The 17,447-nt window shown below is 33.2% G+C and overlaps 1 pseudogene; it reads right to left on the reverse strand.

Annotated features, from left to right (window-relative positions):
- Nucleotides 1–3,762: 3,762 nt before the first annotated feature.
- On the reverse strand, nucleotides 3,763–5,693 carry LOC143556210 (equilibrative nucleotide transporter 8-like; annotated as a pseudogene).
- Between the last annotated feature and the right edge of the window lie 11,754 nt (nucleotides 5,694–17,447).

Genomic DNA, 17,447 nt, shown 5'->3' on the forward strand with positions numbered 1-17,447 from the left:
AAGAAATTTAGTAGATGTAATCTCAAAGGTCTTATTTGAATAATAAAAAAAACAAAATATCATTAACAAGCCTTGTACGCTTTATGAGTGAATTCACAAAAAGAATTAGATTTAAGCGGATTCAAATATGAGAATTTTTAATAGAATTAAATATAAGAAGTATTTAAACATGAAAGAAAAGAAAAGAAAAGAAAAGAAAAAAGAACGTCTTATTAATAAGCCTTGGGGCCCTTTAGTTGCGGATGATATAACAATTGTACACTTAAGCAGGCTATGCAAGAAATTTAAGTAGATGTGATCTCAAAAGTCTTTATTTGAATAACAAAACCCGTCTCATTAACGTGTCTTAGGCGGCGCCGGATGCTATGAATTTTACAAAGGGAAGAATTCTATAGTTAAACGGGTTTGAGTACAAAATTTTCGGCGTCTGTAATCTTTAAAGAACTTTTATACGAATAACAATAAATAAAGTCATTAGCGATTTAGCGGGTGACACTTTATTGAGAGAAAAAATTTACAATTAAGAGAATACGATTGTAAAAAATATTAAGGCACCGACCGACTAACGATTAATCATCGATTAATTCCGATTTTTCCAACAAATATGTGAGCTTTTAGAAAGTGTAAAAACAAATTCCTAAGCTGTCGAAGACACCAAAACTAAAATATGAAAAGTTGATATAATGATATTGATGTTGTATGTTTGCCCATATGGTTACTTATGATCATTATAATAATACATAAAATAATTAAGGTGCAATGGACATGGTATCAAATGGTGGGGCCAACGTTATCAAATCATATCATATAAAATCCGGTCCGGTTAATATTCGTATCAAAGATTGACATTGTATCTAGTCATGGTTTGTTGTCTTAATCCTATGTCACATATTTGCACGAATGTTGTTTTCAGTCGAGTCGGATTTAAACGTTAAACGTAATCGTTTGAGTTTGAATAAGTCGACCGGTGCAAGTCGATTTTATTGTGTGAAAGTGAAACACGACAGTCCTAGGTTCATTTAACGAAAAACTTTTAATGTCTCTGTGAAACAGATTGATTGATTGATTACTACGGTGTATTATCTGTATGATGTTTCAGAAAAAGTCTAACCTGTTTAGATAAAAGATAGATGGAAGTCCGAGAAGGAAAATATTTCAATCACTTTTTTCTTTTTTTTTTTTTTGTTGAAACGAGTTAATTTTAAAATATATTTGTCCATAATAAACCAAACATGTGGAGCACAGAAGATAATAATAATAATAATAAGATATAAATGTAATCATACAAGTCTGGAAATCCCTACGAGTACACGTCAATTTTATCGTTTGCAAGTGGAACACGACAATCGTAGGTTCATTTAACGAAAAAGTTTTAATGTTTTTATGAAACACACTGATAATTTATCATTTTATCGTATATTGTTTTAATAAAAGTGTAACCCGCTTTGATAAAAACTAGATGAGTAGCGAAACAACTTTAAACATCTTTTTCTTATATTTGTCCATAATAAACCAAACACTTGGAACACAAATAATAATAATAATAAGATTTGACCGTAATCTTGTGAGTGGAAATCCCGTGCACGTAAATTTTATCGTGTGCAAGTGAAACACGATAATTAAAGGTTCTTTTAACAAAAAAACGTTAATGTTTCTATAAAATAGACCAATAAGTTATCACCGTGATGGTGGTAGTGGCGATCGTTGTCGTGGTAATAGGAGCAGCAGTAGCAGTCGTAGCAGTAGTAATAGCAGCAGTAGTAATAGGAGCAGTAGCGGTTGCGACAGCAGGAACAATAGTAGTAGTAGACTAGTAGATGAGTAAAGAGTGGTTGAAAGCCATCAAAAACCTATTCAAAATTTAATAACATATCCTGTCTCTTTATAATATAGGGTTAAGTTGTTTTACTCAGTCTCCTAAATATAGGAAGGGTACAAAGATACAATGGATCACAAAATATAACACAATGCTCCGTAACATAACACAACCCTTTTTAAATCGAAAAATGGTGATCACATCAAAACAGAAGGCAAGCGAGCAACAAGCTGCGTCGTTACCCCCCTTTTGAATTGCAAATCCCAATCTTTTAAAACTACCATGACTGATCTTGGAGTCATAACATTACTATGCATGACATGTTGAACTCGACTAAGTAACTCCATAGCTTTAGTCGCGAGGAAACCAAAAGTGTTAAAGGCAAAATTAATAAATACATATTGGTTGGCAAGACACGCCTTCTTATGTTTAGTCACCTTGCATGAAGCAGCTTGACGACTGTGAAACCACTATTCCCTAAGTACATTAGTCGAGAGAAAAAGACACAATATCAAGTAAAAAAAGACACAAATGTCAAGAAAGAAGAAACAATTGATGAAAATAAAAAATAAATACAATGATAAATAAAATGACATATTGATCTTAACAAAAATTTTAAAATCTACAAACTAAAAATTGAAAAGCGAAAACCAAAATCAAATATTATTGAGTTCGAAGAAACAGTGCCAATACAGCTAGTTTGAGTTCAATCAAAGTTTGTTTAATACCCTTCCAATGACTTCCTATTTTTAAAAGACTACGTATTTGAATGCATTAACTGTTAATTCTGTTAACATATGATCAAATTTTGGTCCTGGTTGTGGGCCTTGACTCTTGAGGGTTTGAGGCACATTACTATAAAAGGCCATTATGTGAACTAAAACCCAACCCATTTATACAAGACTTAGCCGATTTAACTTTTATGGGTCAAGAAACATGTATAATTGGCAATTAAAGATAAGCCTGCTTTTTTAATTCATAATTTCAACCTTTTCAAACAGTAAAAAAAAAGAGATTTCACTAACATTTAGTTTTATGACTGGGTTTGGGTTATGTTATGTTTTTAACACTTAAATCAACATTAACTAGAAAGGAAATGAGTTGAAAGTCATATATAAAGGGTCATCTTTAATGCATACATTTTTAGAGTACGGGTTGGTTTGAATCAGTTTTAGGTTCAAATCACACCAAAATCCGAATTGGAAACTGTCTGTTTTCAATATTTTTTGTTTTCACAATGGATTCCACCTTTTTTGCCTTTTCCAGTTGGGCTTAAGCTTTCGGATAAAAATGGCCCAAAATAATAAAATCGGACATAAAACTTTGGTTTTAATTTTTAAATTAATAATTAGCTGATTTTTACACATTTAAGCCAAAAAACATTTGAGCTATGCCATTTATTTCTTTCTTATTAAACTTTTTTTCTTTTTGATGAATTAACGACCGTCTAATCCTTCTTCGAAATCTACATCCTCGTCCTTCACGGACTTAAACCCTAACCACTTGGATAGGGACAATATAGGCTAAAGACCCTTTGGTTTAGCATCCGAAATTAGTTTTAATCTAAAAATGAAAAAACAATTCAAAGAAAAAAAAAGATATAATACAAATTAATTTTAAAAAACAATTCAAAATAATTATAATCCATAATTATTGTTGCATGTTTTCTTTTCAAGTGACAACTCTAAAAAAAAGTATATTTGCATTAATATTTAAGTAGAAAACAAATATATATACTAAAAAAAGCATAATTACCATATTTTATTTCTTAATATTATCATCCAAGTCTTCTAGTTATTATTATATAGTGAAGGTGATAAACTGATAACTAGTTAACTATCAAATGTAAGTTCTAAAAGTACATATATTCTCACATAATATCAACAACAAAACAATAGAACAAACAAAGGAGAAATTAACTAAACAAGATTCACCAAAAAACATCTTCAAATGATCCAAAACCATCCAAGAACCGAGCCCGAAACCAACCCAAATCCCAAAAACAAAGCCATCACCACCGCAGCCATTTCTGCTTCCGAAGGTGGAACCGACTTAGGCGCCAAGATCATAACAACACTCGTCAAATACCCGTTTGTAAACCCCAAAACAACCGTCAAAACCGACACAAAAACCTCATTTCTCAACCATATAGGCCCATGCAAACAACCTGTGAAAAGTGGATACAACAGCAGCCTCCCTAAACAACACCATGTGGCTTTAGTAACACTTTTTAAACAATAAACCGCGGTAAAACATTTAATCTGCAATATTATAAGTGGCTATTAACATTATTGGGTACCAATCTTTGAGGAGCTTTGACTCAATGTTTTCTGCTAAGAAACCGGGAAAGATTGATAACGTTACGGTGTATATGATGAATATTCCTAAAGCAGGCCATTGGATTATTCTTGCAACATCCCAAAACTTGGTTCTTGATGTCGAAATGTTATGTTGGAGGAGTTTATAATGTTGTTCCATGACTGGTAACTTGTATAGGAAGGTACCACAAAGCATGCATATTAGGAGAATGAGTGTGCTGACTAGGAAATATATGTGTGCACTTTTTTTGAGACCTTGTGGATCATGTGGGAGTGATGCTTTTGTAATAATCCGCAAAAACGAGACCAAAATTCCTGAAAAAAGATGTTTTCTGGTCGATAAGTTTATCTGAGTGTCGATGCTAGAGATGGCAAGTTCGGCCTGTTTGAATAAAATGGGTCGATTTTTGTGTTTTATTTGTTTTGGGTTGTAAGTTATTTTTTTTATTTGCAACGTGTCAAACGTGTGGTCAAACGGGTCATAAGTTACCCAAATCTTTTTAAATGTTTAAAACCTTAAAACAGGTAATTAAGTTTGGAGTTTCAAACTTTACCTGTTTGACCCGTTGCCTAAAATGGGTTGGTTTGTCCTTTGGGTTGTATGTTATTATTTAATCTGCAACGGGTCAAACAAGTAAAGTTTGGAACTTTGCTGAAATGGAAACGGGCCAAACGGGTCAAAAGTCACCCGAAGCTTTTTTTAACGCTTAAAACCTCCTATATAGCTTAACTAAAGACTAGATTATTACTTTATCAATATAGTTTTCATAATTCCATTTTTATTTCTCAATATAAAAATAGGTCAATTTTTATTATTATTATTTTTTATATATTATCTCCAAATGGTAAAATTTTAAAATTAGGAAAAATGGAAACATAACAAAAGGATCTACGATTCTACCCGGTAAATTGTCTTTACAAAAGTTTAAAAGTTAAAACCGCTTAAATCGCATTATTAAAAAAAAAGATTATTACTTTAACACCATAAATTAAAATCTGATTTAATACACAAATTATTTTTGAAGTAAAAAAGTTGACAGTTTTGACCCGTTACCCGACCAGTTCATATATACCTGATGAAGCAGTTCCAGCAAAAACAGCCTGCATGTATTCTTTAGGCAATTTCCCCGCGGACCCCACAAGGCTCCCGCCAATCAAACCATCTGCCAAACCACATATCACAACCGACCCAACCACTGCGTAAAATGCTGACGTGGACTTTTCGGGCCAACAAGCCCAATCAAGAACTGGAGTTACCATAAGAGACACAACAAACATGGCAAAGCCAATATTCATCCTCACTTTGAAGCTCACTAATCTGCTGAAATTACTCCAATTTATCATAACAACTAATGTTAAAAGCGACGAACTCATATAAGCAACCGAAAACACTTTCTCCACATGTTTATCCGGATATAAATGACCAAAGTAATCAATGGCTGTAATAAAAGCATTCAAGGAAGTAAGTTTCCTGCACCAAGTAAGAAATGAATAATGTAAGCTAGTTTGTAGGTGTCTTTCGGTTTAGTTTGATTCGGGTCGCTCTTCAAACTCTCCATTTGGTCTCTTTAACATTTTCGTCGTAGAACAATCATTATATAAGGTGTTATAGGCCGAAAGAAACGTCTTTTTGGTGTGAGTTTTCAAAAAAGGAAGATTCTTTCCAACTCTTAAGTTCAAGATTGATGTCACTTGTGATATATCAAATATCTCACTTTTTGTATTACGGGTGTTGGAAGTAATTTCGGACTCCAAAGTCACAAGTCAGTGAATTTGAGGGACCAATGTTGACAAGCTGGTCATATGTAGTTATGTTTCTTAATTGTATCGTAACTATAATAGGTAATGTCTTGGCTAGTAAGTTAGGTTAGTCTATATAAACCAAGTTATTGTTAGACGTTATAGATTGTGTGAGGTGTAACCGAGTTAGGGTTCATCTAGAGACACGCACGAGATGTAACTGAGTTAGGGTTCATCTGGATGCAACCAAGTTAGGGTTTATCAAGAGTCAAACCGAGTTAGGGTTTGAGAAATTGTAATAAGTTTTTTGAGTTAGATTTTCTGATTAATAAACGGGAGTTATTCGTTTAGTTCGTGCTTGATTATCGATCCGGGACTTGAGTGGGTACCTTTTATTTTCTTTGTGTAACGCGTTCCATCAACGTGTCACAAGAACAATAAACAGACGAAAATTTTGCTTTATTTGTGTGATTATATGTATAATTGTATCCTTCTGTTCATTACTATTTTTGCTATGAGTTTAAACTGAAATGTTGTGACTTTATCATACAAGAAAATGAATCATGTCCGGATATAAACGGATGGTGCGCAATGGTTTGTGGTTTTGATTTGTATATATTGTACTGGTGTAACACATGTTCTGTGTTTCTTTGATGTTTTGATCCTTTGCAATCATATGGCAGGAATCATATTGGTTTTACCAATGGATCATGTAACACCTTGGAGTCTAAATGGTCCATTCCTTAGCTTCTCATTAGTAAATATTCTCCATATATTCTTTTCATCTTTATATTATTTGTTCACACACACAATTTGTCTTGTACTCCATATTTGGATTATTTGCTAGGGGTTTGACAAATCTTAGATTTTGACTCTTGGAAAGTATTATGGTTTAGCATCTAGGGTTAATCTCGTAGTTCCTACGCGGTGGAGATGACGGGGTCGATCATTTTTTTCCACCAAGAACGTTTTTTTTGACTCCCGAATTTGGAGTGTTCTTTCCGATCTCTATGCATTTCACCGCTCCACCGGAAATTCCCTTTGCCCCTACCGTACTCCTTGCAGCAATTGTGGCCTCTCGATAGAATCAAAGCGTTTAAAAAAAATACGTCGCCTGAGGGGCTTTACCTGGGCTAACTAATAAAAGACTAGAACTTATAGGGAATCAAATCGATTTATGGATGGAATCAGGTATGTAGTATTTACAGACAAAAGTATTTAATTATTGGGGAAAAATCAATGACGGTGCAGTTTTGTTTTCATGTTTGAAAACCGCTTGTTTTGAATTTCTTGTGTTTGGTTTCCTTGTTTTGTTGCCATTTTACGGTATAGACGCTTATGACTCCCCCTCTATGCCCTGCGGTAATGATTCCTCTGACATTACGACCTTCTCTTGAATTCTCAAAACTTCTGTCGCTCCATCCCCAGAACAAAAGTTCATGTTTCATTAATTTTTTTATACTTTAATAAGTAAATGCATGATCCAAGGCGGGTTGGGCAACATCGCAGTATGGGTCAAAATGGGTCGCTTTTAGCACGGGTCAAAATGGTCCATGAATGCTTGGTTGACCCGAAAACAATATTTTTTGTGCTTTTGACATGTTTAGCTCACCGTCCCTTTCCATTTTTAGCTAAAGTTTTTGCGATGCATATCCATCCATATATAGAATATTAAAGTGGGAATTTAAAGGTGATGTTTAGAGACCAATTAAGGTGTTAAGTGAACATCAACATCAAAATAGTGAACCTATCTTTCTTTAGGGTTGGAAAGAACATCAATGGAGCTAAAGCAATGGCTCATGATCTTGAAATGACTCTTGGTGAGCCCTAACAAAACTTTTGTGATTCATGGACCATTGGCTTATGTAGAACTTGATTCTTTTAACTATTGTACAATTCTTTTTCTTTTTTGCATAAGGTGATAGGCAACCACCACCCCTTGTCATTTCACCTTTCACGTGTTTGTTTTTTAATTCTTTGAAGTACATGTGTTTTGTGACTATTAGAATAGGAAATTTTTTGTATAGAATAGTTGCCATGATTATCGCCTAAATCATTGGCATAATTTATGTTAATATGTTTGTATATATATTATCACGGATATTGTCCGCTTTGCCCATGAATAGCTCACAGATTTGCTTTTGGTTACCCAGGTGGAGACTTTGCTACTGCTCCCATCTGAGCATGTTTAACTGTGGAACTCTCCTCTCGTCCACTAGCATTAAGGCCAAAACACGGTGATTTAAGAGGCGGGACATTTACTTATGAACCAAGGATCTCTCCTGTCCATGGCCGATGTGGGATTTGCCTAGGGTGTTACATGGTGTCTTGTATACGGTGAATCTAGTATTATTTTGAAAGATTCTTGTATATAGTTATTTCTGACTAGTATTCAGCTCGAAAAATGGCATGGAAATAATCAGGTTTCTGGTTTTTAAGGTCAACCCCAAGCCGAATCGATTAAAGCCTTGTTTGAGACCACTTAAACCCACCCATTTGCCCTTTAGAAACCTAGTTGGACCGAACCAGTTTCACCGAAATCCATGTTTACGTGACCCAACCCGACCCGATTTAAACGTAAACTTGTTTGGCCCAAATATGTGATCCATGCAAATATATTTGAAAACATGCATTAGAGATGCCCTGGTCCATTTTTCAATATCAATGTCATGCATCAAAATCTTCCATATGGATTTGGTACCTTTTTATCTTTCTGATTTTCACAGTGGATCCAATGGGTTAGGTAATTTTCTGATTGGGCCATATATTTAGGTTCCAGCCCAATAATTTTGTGGCATTAAAATATTTTGACCATTTTGACCACTCAAATTAAAAACAATTTCTCTTTTATGAATACCATCGATCTTTTATATGTTTCAAAACATAAAATCGTTTCTTTTCATTGTTTTTTTTACGGTGATGTAAACAAGCTAAGCCGAGCCAGCGTTATTTGAGCTAACTCTGTCTTTCTTACTGTGTTGAAATGCTGACCTTGAGTTTCACTTGTAAATTAACATCCCCCTCCCCCCAACCACTCCCAGCCAACAAGTTTGTTTTTACACGTTAACACACACACATAAGTCATCCTTGTACCAAGCTAGGACCATTTCTCCCGAACGGTCCCTATAGATATGGCACAAGACGATTCCACATACTCATTTATGTGTACACATGGTGGGATGCTACACAACAACTTTTAACTTGCTAAGTGTAAAAAATATTACAGTTGTTTTGCTGATGCTAGACTCGTTATTATCATACACTTTGGACGTAGCGTAATAATAACTACATTTTGATGTAGAGTAATTGTTATTACAGTACAACAAATTGATGCACATTAGTTATTATCACGTTACTTCAACATTGCAGAGTAATAAATAATTACTTTAGTTTTAAAATAATTACTTTATCGCGAGAACTGTACAAATAACTAGAGTAATTATGTTAACACTAGATTAATTATTATTACACTATATTATATTTTACAACATAATTACTCTAGTTATTTGTATGTTTACACACACACATATATATGTATATAAAACCTTTGGATATAATTTATATATTTTTACAATCTAGGCTTTAATTTAACCAAGGCAGCTAACGGGCTGGTATACCTTGGCTTGGGATCAACTTGTTTACACATCGAGCCTATTTCAAAACATACCTAGTCCTCTCATTGACATTTTCTTATTAACTACTAACAACGGTGCCATAAGATAGAGAAATAAAAAATCTTAAAATAATCATGCTCTTAGGTGGGTTAGAGTATTCTCATCCCACCCCATATTCCTAAACCAAAAATTATATTAGAACTTATCATATTTTCTCTTTCTATTTCAGTTAAATAATACTTTTTATATCATTTATCATTCTTTTCTTTTTCCTTCACTCACAACCACTCTCAAAATATATTAAAAAAATATATGGGGTGAACAGTAGCTTTTCAAATATACAGAAAAATCACTACTTTTTCTAAAATATAAAAACTCTTCACTCACAACACCCTAAATCACTCTCTAAATTATAAAAACACCTTTCACATAAAATGAGGGGTTGAATGAGAATGCTCTTACATCTATATAGCTATGTTAAGACAACATTTCGTTTTAACTACAAGATTCGTGAACGAGAGTTATGTGCTTTCTTTTATTTGTGAATCATACTTTTTTGCTTAAAATAATGTGATGAACATCATCTTATCACATATAGATTTACATACGTATTATCATTCGTGTATATGATGAAAATATATTTAAGGCTGGCTGACTAAATGTAGATGAATGAGTAAATTGTATACAATGAAAATATACACGGCCAAATATTTTAAATGTTTCACGTAAAATTGTTCTAATGTTGTCATAGAAGTATAGCTAGGACGCTTAAGAAAATATCTACTTTCGTTTTTTTCTTTGAGAATCCATCATAAGAACACGATGCTATAAGAATCATACGCTATATATTATTGTTGTTCGAAATGTTCCCCACTAATCGAGTTCGAGACACTTGGGATTTGTAGGAATTTATCCATGTTTGACAAAGCTTAAGAGCCATCCAAGTATCCAAGTTGATGGATGGGACATTTTACATCTATTTGGGACCCAACAATTCAACAGTGTTTGGTGTTTATGAAAGGGAGGAAATTCTTTGATGACATGGTGTTTGTCTTTTAAGACAAACATCAATCATAAGGTTTCTAAATAATGTACACAATAATTGAACTTTATAATTTTATTCGTTAAAAGGTATATATATATAGAGATAGCCAAGAATTGTGTAAGAGTTATACATGATTCCAAACAACTTTAAGCCTATTAAATACTAATGGTATTTTGATACGGTAATTTTGAGAATTTTTTACCAAACTAGTGTTGGTGGAAAAAGTATTTACCATTGTGGTGTTTCATGAAAACTATTTACCAAACTAGTGTTTTCCTTTATTTTCTATTCACCTTTTATTATTAAATCATCATATTAAAGTTTCTTTTTTATTATTTTTATATTAGTTAATCTTTTTTTTATATTTTATCAACAAAACTTTTCTTATCTTTTTATTTTATCTCGTTGCTATTCTTTTTATTCCTTTTTTTTCACCAACACTAGTTAATCAAGTCGTCTTTGATAACCGTAAGAACTAGTTAATCAAGTCGTCTTTTATAAATGTTAAAAAAATTTAGGCCAAAGGCGAAAATAAATTTTCGGCCTTAAGAAAAAGGATTTTCATGGAACATTAAAATTGTAAATATTTTTCCACCAACACTAGTTTGGGAAAAAACTCCATAAAAGAAAAGGAATTTTTTTACCAAACTAGTGTTTTTCATTTATTTTATATTCATCTTTATTTTTAAATTCTTTTATTGGAGTCTTTTAATTTTTTTTATTTAGTTAATCGATTATTTATTTTTTATAACACGATGCTTATGTATATTTTTATCCATCAATCCAGTATCTTCTTTTTTTATATTTTCTTATCAGTCAGCTTTTCTTTTCTTTCTTTTTTTTCCCTGTATTTTCACTAATTGTTATAATTCTTTTCTTCTTATTTTATTTTTTATCTACTATTGTCAAATATAAAAACAAATAAATCATCTAAATAAATTCAAAATGAAACTAAACCTAAAAAATAAAATTCGTAAAATGAATATATTTAAATAAAAGCAAAAAATAAATACATTTGAAAACAATTAAAAAAAAAGAAATAAAAAGAATAGCAACGAGATAAAAAAAAGATAAGAAAAGTTTTGTTGATCAAATATAAAAAAAGATTAACTAATATAAAAATAATAAAAAAGAAACTCTAATATGATGATTTAATAATAAAAGGTGAATAGAAAATAAAGGTAAACACTAGTTTGGTAAATAGTTTTCATGGAACACCAAAATGGTAAATACTTTTTCCACCAACACTATTTTGGTAAAAATTCGTAATTTTGACTATTTGATTAATATGATAAAGAATCGGTTAAAGTATATATGTTTCATAAGAATTATACATGGTGTTTATATATGATATCCAAGAATTGTATAAGACTTATACACGGTTATTATCCAATTCAGCACGCAAAGAAAAATAGTTTACTTTAAGGTTCTATTTGTTTTTGCTTAAAAGGTTTGCAATGCGCTTATGTCTGCGGACGCGCAGACATAAACCTCTGAAAACAGTTTGTTTTTTTCTTAAAAAAAGACATTAAAGTGCTTTTATGGTTTTAAAAAATAAGCTAATATCTAGCTTCTTCAAATTTCTTCACACCCTACTAACACCCACTGTCCACCACCACGACCAACCATTGTCCGCCACCAACCCACCACCACCGTCCACCATCCACCACCGTCCATCACCACCACCACCCACCGTCCACTATCACCACCACCATCTACCACCACTATCACTGACCACCACTGTCCATCACCACCACCCACCATTCTCCACCACCACCGTTCACCATCGTCTACCACCAATTATCCACCACCACCACCACCGTCCACTACCACTATCACTGTCCACCATTATCACCCACTACCACAGTTCGTACACCACCACCAATTATTTAACTGTCTACAGACGTTAAAAAACAAACAATCTTATTCTTGCAGACTACGGTGGTTTGGTCCACATCTTCTTCTACAGATGTCTGCAAATGTGGTTCGCAGACTGCTGACATTTTACCTTTGTAAAAACAAACAGCATCTAAGTGGTGCCCAACTATTCCAAGGAAACATCCACCCATTTTGATCGCCACCAATCATTTCGTTCGTATTCCACAACCATTTATCACCCGGTCGACATTAATTAATGATGTTGTACTTCCCGATTTCAGTCATTAGGCACCCCATTTCACGTCATTCTTAACCCGTTCTAGGATTCATTTCCACTTCTGATACCATTGAACCACCAACCCAACCTTGCTATAATTATCACTTATTTTAGCTTTTTATAATTTTAGCAAGTTCAAAACATTTCACGAGCTTGTCACATAGCGCATCAACCCAATTATTAATCCAAAATGAAACATTTCGGTCCAAAATGAATAATGATCTTATAATTGAACAACTCCTTTTGTAAATTCACGTCACACGATCGATCAAACACTTTATTATTGCAAGAGAAAATTAATTCAAAAACTTGCTACAACAATTTTCGCTCTGTTGATCACATATCTAAACTCTCTACCCAAGCCCCATATTTGTAAATATAACCCTAACTTGGTGGCTAAGACATTATCACAATAATCATATTACAATTAGAAAACTAAATCAACCTAACCAACTTGTCAACGTAGGTCCTTTCATATTCGACTTATTAATACGATCCAAAATTATTAACATAAACTTCCACAACAATTTAAAGAGGAGAACAATATTAGCATCCCGTGTTCCACCCACCCTAAAATCATATGTTCTTTAAACCAATCATTGGTTAATCATATGTTCATCCGTCCATCATCCAAAACGCCCTACTGAGACGGTGTTCAACGTGCAAATAAGATGTGTTGACAATGAGCGTTAATCCATTTCCATATATATAACCCAATCTTTGTGTCTTGGATCCCAAACACATAAAAAGAGTGACTATGAGCTACTATGTCTTAATTCAACAGATTTATTTTTATTTTTATTATAAACTAATAAAATAAATGCAGGGTTTGGTTTGAAGGGACACGAAAGGAAATGAATGAAAATTAGACATGAAGTGACATTTCAGATTCTGGTTCAGCCGTTCCTTCTATACACATCAATTAAAGACAAGGCTACTTCTAAATCTACCCAATGGGTATTTAATAACGGCATTGACTTTAAAATTTTTTTAAATTATACCTTTGTATTTTTAAATCATCCATTTAAACAAGCATGGCCGACATATGATCAAGTTTTCCAGTGGTATGGTGTCTACCTTTTTAAAACAAAGGTGGTGGATTTAAATTTTTGAAATTGCAAGCCGAAAAAGATTTTTTGTGAAAATAAATTTTCTATTCAAAACAAAACATAGCTAGCGTGATTGATACCACTATATATAATGGGTGTACAATCATGTCGGACCTACGATAACGGCACAACACTTTGCTAGTCCGTATCATGGTTGTGAGTTGGGTTGGTGTGAGGGCAATCTGTAACATTCAAAATTTTCATCTTCAATTTTCACAATTTAGGAAGTTGAGGGACTCGTTAGTCATTTAGCTAAAATAAAAATATAAAAGACTCAAGAAGCACATGTAGCTGATGACGAATCGATATGGAATGACACGTGTCAACATCGAATGATACTTATCCTCACGAAGTGACATGTGGATGATGACTAATCAACATGAAACGCCACATGTCAGCACATAATAAATGAGTCATCACAAAGAACAACACATGTCGAATTCTAGTAACACCTCGTGCTTGCTCATTAAGTTTCCTAACACTATAAATAAAAGACTATAAATTCATTTTCATTCACCCCAAACTTAAATAGTTGAGTTAAGTTATAAGCAATAAGAGGTCAAGGAACACAATCAAGTGTCAAGGTTATTGACAAGTGATTGTAAGAGAATTAAGAAGGTGAATATGATCAACCTTTTTGTCACGTGAATAGGTTAACTTTCTTTACGACGTGAATATGTCTACCTTTTACAAAGTATTTACTCTTTTAAAAATATGGATATTTATCCATCTTTAAAGAGTCGAAAAAAAGTTACATGGGGTTGGTTCAAATCCTCTAAAACGTTTTGATGCAAGGTAGAAATTAAACATTCAGGCTAAAGTAAGGATACATGTGTCTGGATCTTTACATATATGAACTGTAGTGGGTATACTGCAGACATACTGGCCATTGGGTGCGTATATTTAGTTCCAATGAGATATGACATAAGACCCACAGAGTCGTTGAACGATATTGGTGTTGTGTTATAACAAATTATGAAAACCTTTTATGATTCGACGCTATTCACCAGCATATAATTGACGTATTTTCAAAAGTGTTTTCAGGTAGCCAGGAGTAAGGCATAGAAGTGAAAATGCCCTGTGGAGAAATAAGGTCCATATACATAGAATATAGCTGATGGCTTAGCTAATTTTGTAAACAAAGCACATGTAAACTTGTTTTTAAAGCAAGTAATTTTGTAAACGAAAAAGGGTATGCTTTACTTCCTTATGTTATGAAAGTAAATATTTTATTAAACATTTTCTGTTGCATAACCAAATTTTGATAAGTTAACAAAACCGATACCAACTATTGATCATATGACTAGGCCCCTGATGCCGGATGTACGTGACACAATCATAGTGTCATGAGAGCATTGTGAACCCTATTTCTACATTGAAATTGTTTCCAGCTATTTTCATTGAAATAATCTTTCTGATTAAGTGTATATGCATATTGTTATATTCATGGATTTCCAATTATTCAGTGGGATATAATTAGTTAAAGCCCTAATTATGCCAAAAGTGAGATGCCTCTTTATCTCAGTCATGGTCTTTTCCACCTAAGAGTAGATTGGAAAGGCAATTGAGATGGCGATATGCACATTCATCTACCACTTAAAAAACTTTTATGATAAAAATGAAAGCTTGAAGCCATTGATGTAGAACTGCAAAAGTGGTCTGGTGGATGAAGAATCATGAGTTACGAAAGATTACCAAGTATATATGTGGTCCAAACCAAAAAGGGTTCTCTTTTTTCCATGAGCTAAGCTATGTGCATTTCGACACATAAACCTTTTTAGTACATATGTACAAGTATAGGTTTATAGGTTACCTTAACATAATAATACTATACATATAATTGTATCATTGTATGTAATTATTCAACTCTAAGCTCTTATTATTTAATGGGTTTGCAAGTCCCACATTGGTGAGAGGTGAACGAAAGCTTCCTTATAAGAAGATAAAAACCTTCTCTACCAAGACGTGTTTTACCTGGACAAGCAATTTGTCGAGTGAATACAAAACAGTCAGTTCCTGGATGCATGGTCAATCTATTGGGGGCAAAGCGTACAATATCTTGGCCGATTTAGGGGCTGCTTGTTTACATCTATATGGAACTATTTAGATGGAATCATCTGATTCATTCAGACTTCAACCTGTTTGGTTTCAAACAGAAAAACTTCTGAATATTTGGTCTGAATCAGTCAGACTCCATGTTGTCGCTGAATGTGACACTGAACCAAATAGCCCCTTGGTGCTACAAATAACATTAGAGCTATTGTGCTGGCGGGGGACGTTAGGCCCCTAATTGGGGGGGGGGGTGTAAGTTCTACATCGGTTGAGAGTAGAATGAACCTTTCTTATAAGGGGGTGGAAACATTCTCTACCAAGATGCGTCTTGCATGAGTTTGCAAAGGGGAAAATATCTTGACGGGTTTACCTTGGACTGCTATAACCCAAGTTTTCATGTTTAAGATCAAGAATCAATGGCTAGCGTTGGAGTGAATCTTTCAATGAATGATTAAGATCAAGAATCAATGGCTATGGCTTCACTTACTAAATATAGCAAGGCCATTTAACATGACTCTCTAGGCAAGTACTCTGGGAAAACCTCACAAGAAGTTGACAACTGATATATGAATATAGCAATATATTAATTCTTTTCAATCTTACAACTTCTATTTCTACTTTCAAAATTCAAAATAGATTAGTACCTTTTGGCTTTATGTCTCAAGTACACACAATAAATTTGCATCTTCTTTTCTATTTATTTATTTTTTCGCATTTAAGTTGGTCGATTTGGTATTGTCGGCCACTCATTTAAATTGCATTTGTTTCCAACACTTAATAAACCATGTGATTTCTGCATGTAACCGCATTTAACTCATCAAGACAGACTTCAATTCGGTACGTATTAACATAGTCCTATAATACGGAAATTAAATCACTTTCATTATTAACTTAGTGTATCAATGTCGAATACAGGGCCGTCTCAACGTTTGTAGAGGTCTAAAGCAAATTAAAATGTTGAGACCTTTTTCAAAAATCTATTTGATGTAAAACCTTTTTCTTTCCCGGACTTGGGACCGGAAATAATAAACTAATAAGTTTATGGTTGGCGGAATTACAACTTTTATTGTTTCTTTAACCTTTTAGAATGACCCGATTCAAACTTTTGAATTCTATTTGACATTATAAAAAATATAACTATAAATAATCTAAGATTCTAATTATCGGCGCCATTAGTTCATATCCTTATTTTTATATTATTTTTTATACCATAATATAAGGTTGTCACTTTTACCCGAAACCCAACCCGAAAAAACCCATACCCTACTAACCCGACCCGAAAAACCCGAAACCGAACCGAAATAATTCGGGTTGGTTCTCAGGTTTGATTTATAAGTTTCGTGTTAACCCGAAAAACCTGAATTGGCTTAGTCTTAGTCACTAAAGTTATCAGAATCTGAGCCTAGCTAATCGACTGTAGTCATTCCAACCATTATGGATCGGTTGTTTATTGTTAATTTATATTTTTCGTTTATTATTAATAGCAACCGTAATCGAACAACCAAATCACGTCTAACTGAAGATGATTTATGGTTCGTGTTAGTTACTTAGTTTTATTATTCTATTAAATTGTTTTATGATTTTATCAAGTTATGTTG

The sequence above is a fragment of the Bidens hawaiensis genome, unplaced genomic scaffold (assembly GCF_021521415.1).
Source record: "Bidens hawaiensis isolate Kalapana, Puna unplaced genomic scaffold, B.hawaiensis_p1.1 tig00018484_1, whole genome shotgun sequence".
Classification (NCBI taxonomy): domain Eukaryota; kingdom Viridiplantae; phylum Streptophyta; class Magnoliopsida; order Asterales; family Asteraceae; genus Bidens; species Bidens hawaiensis.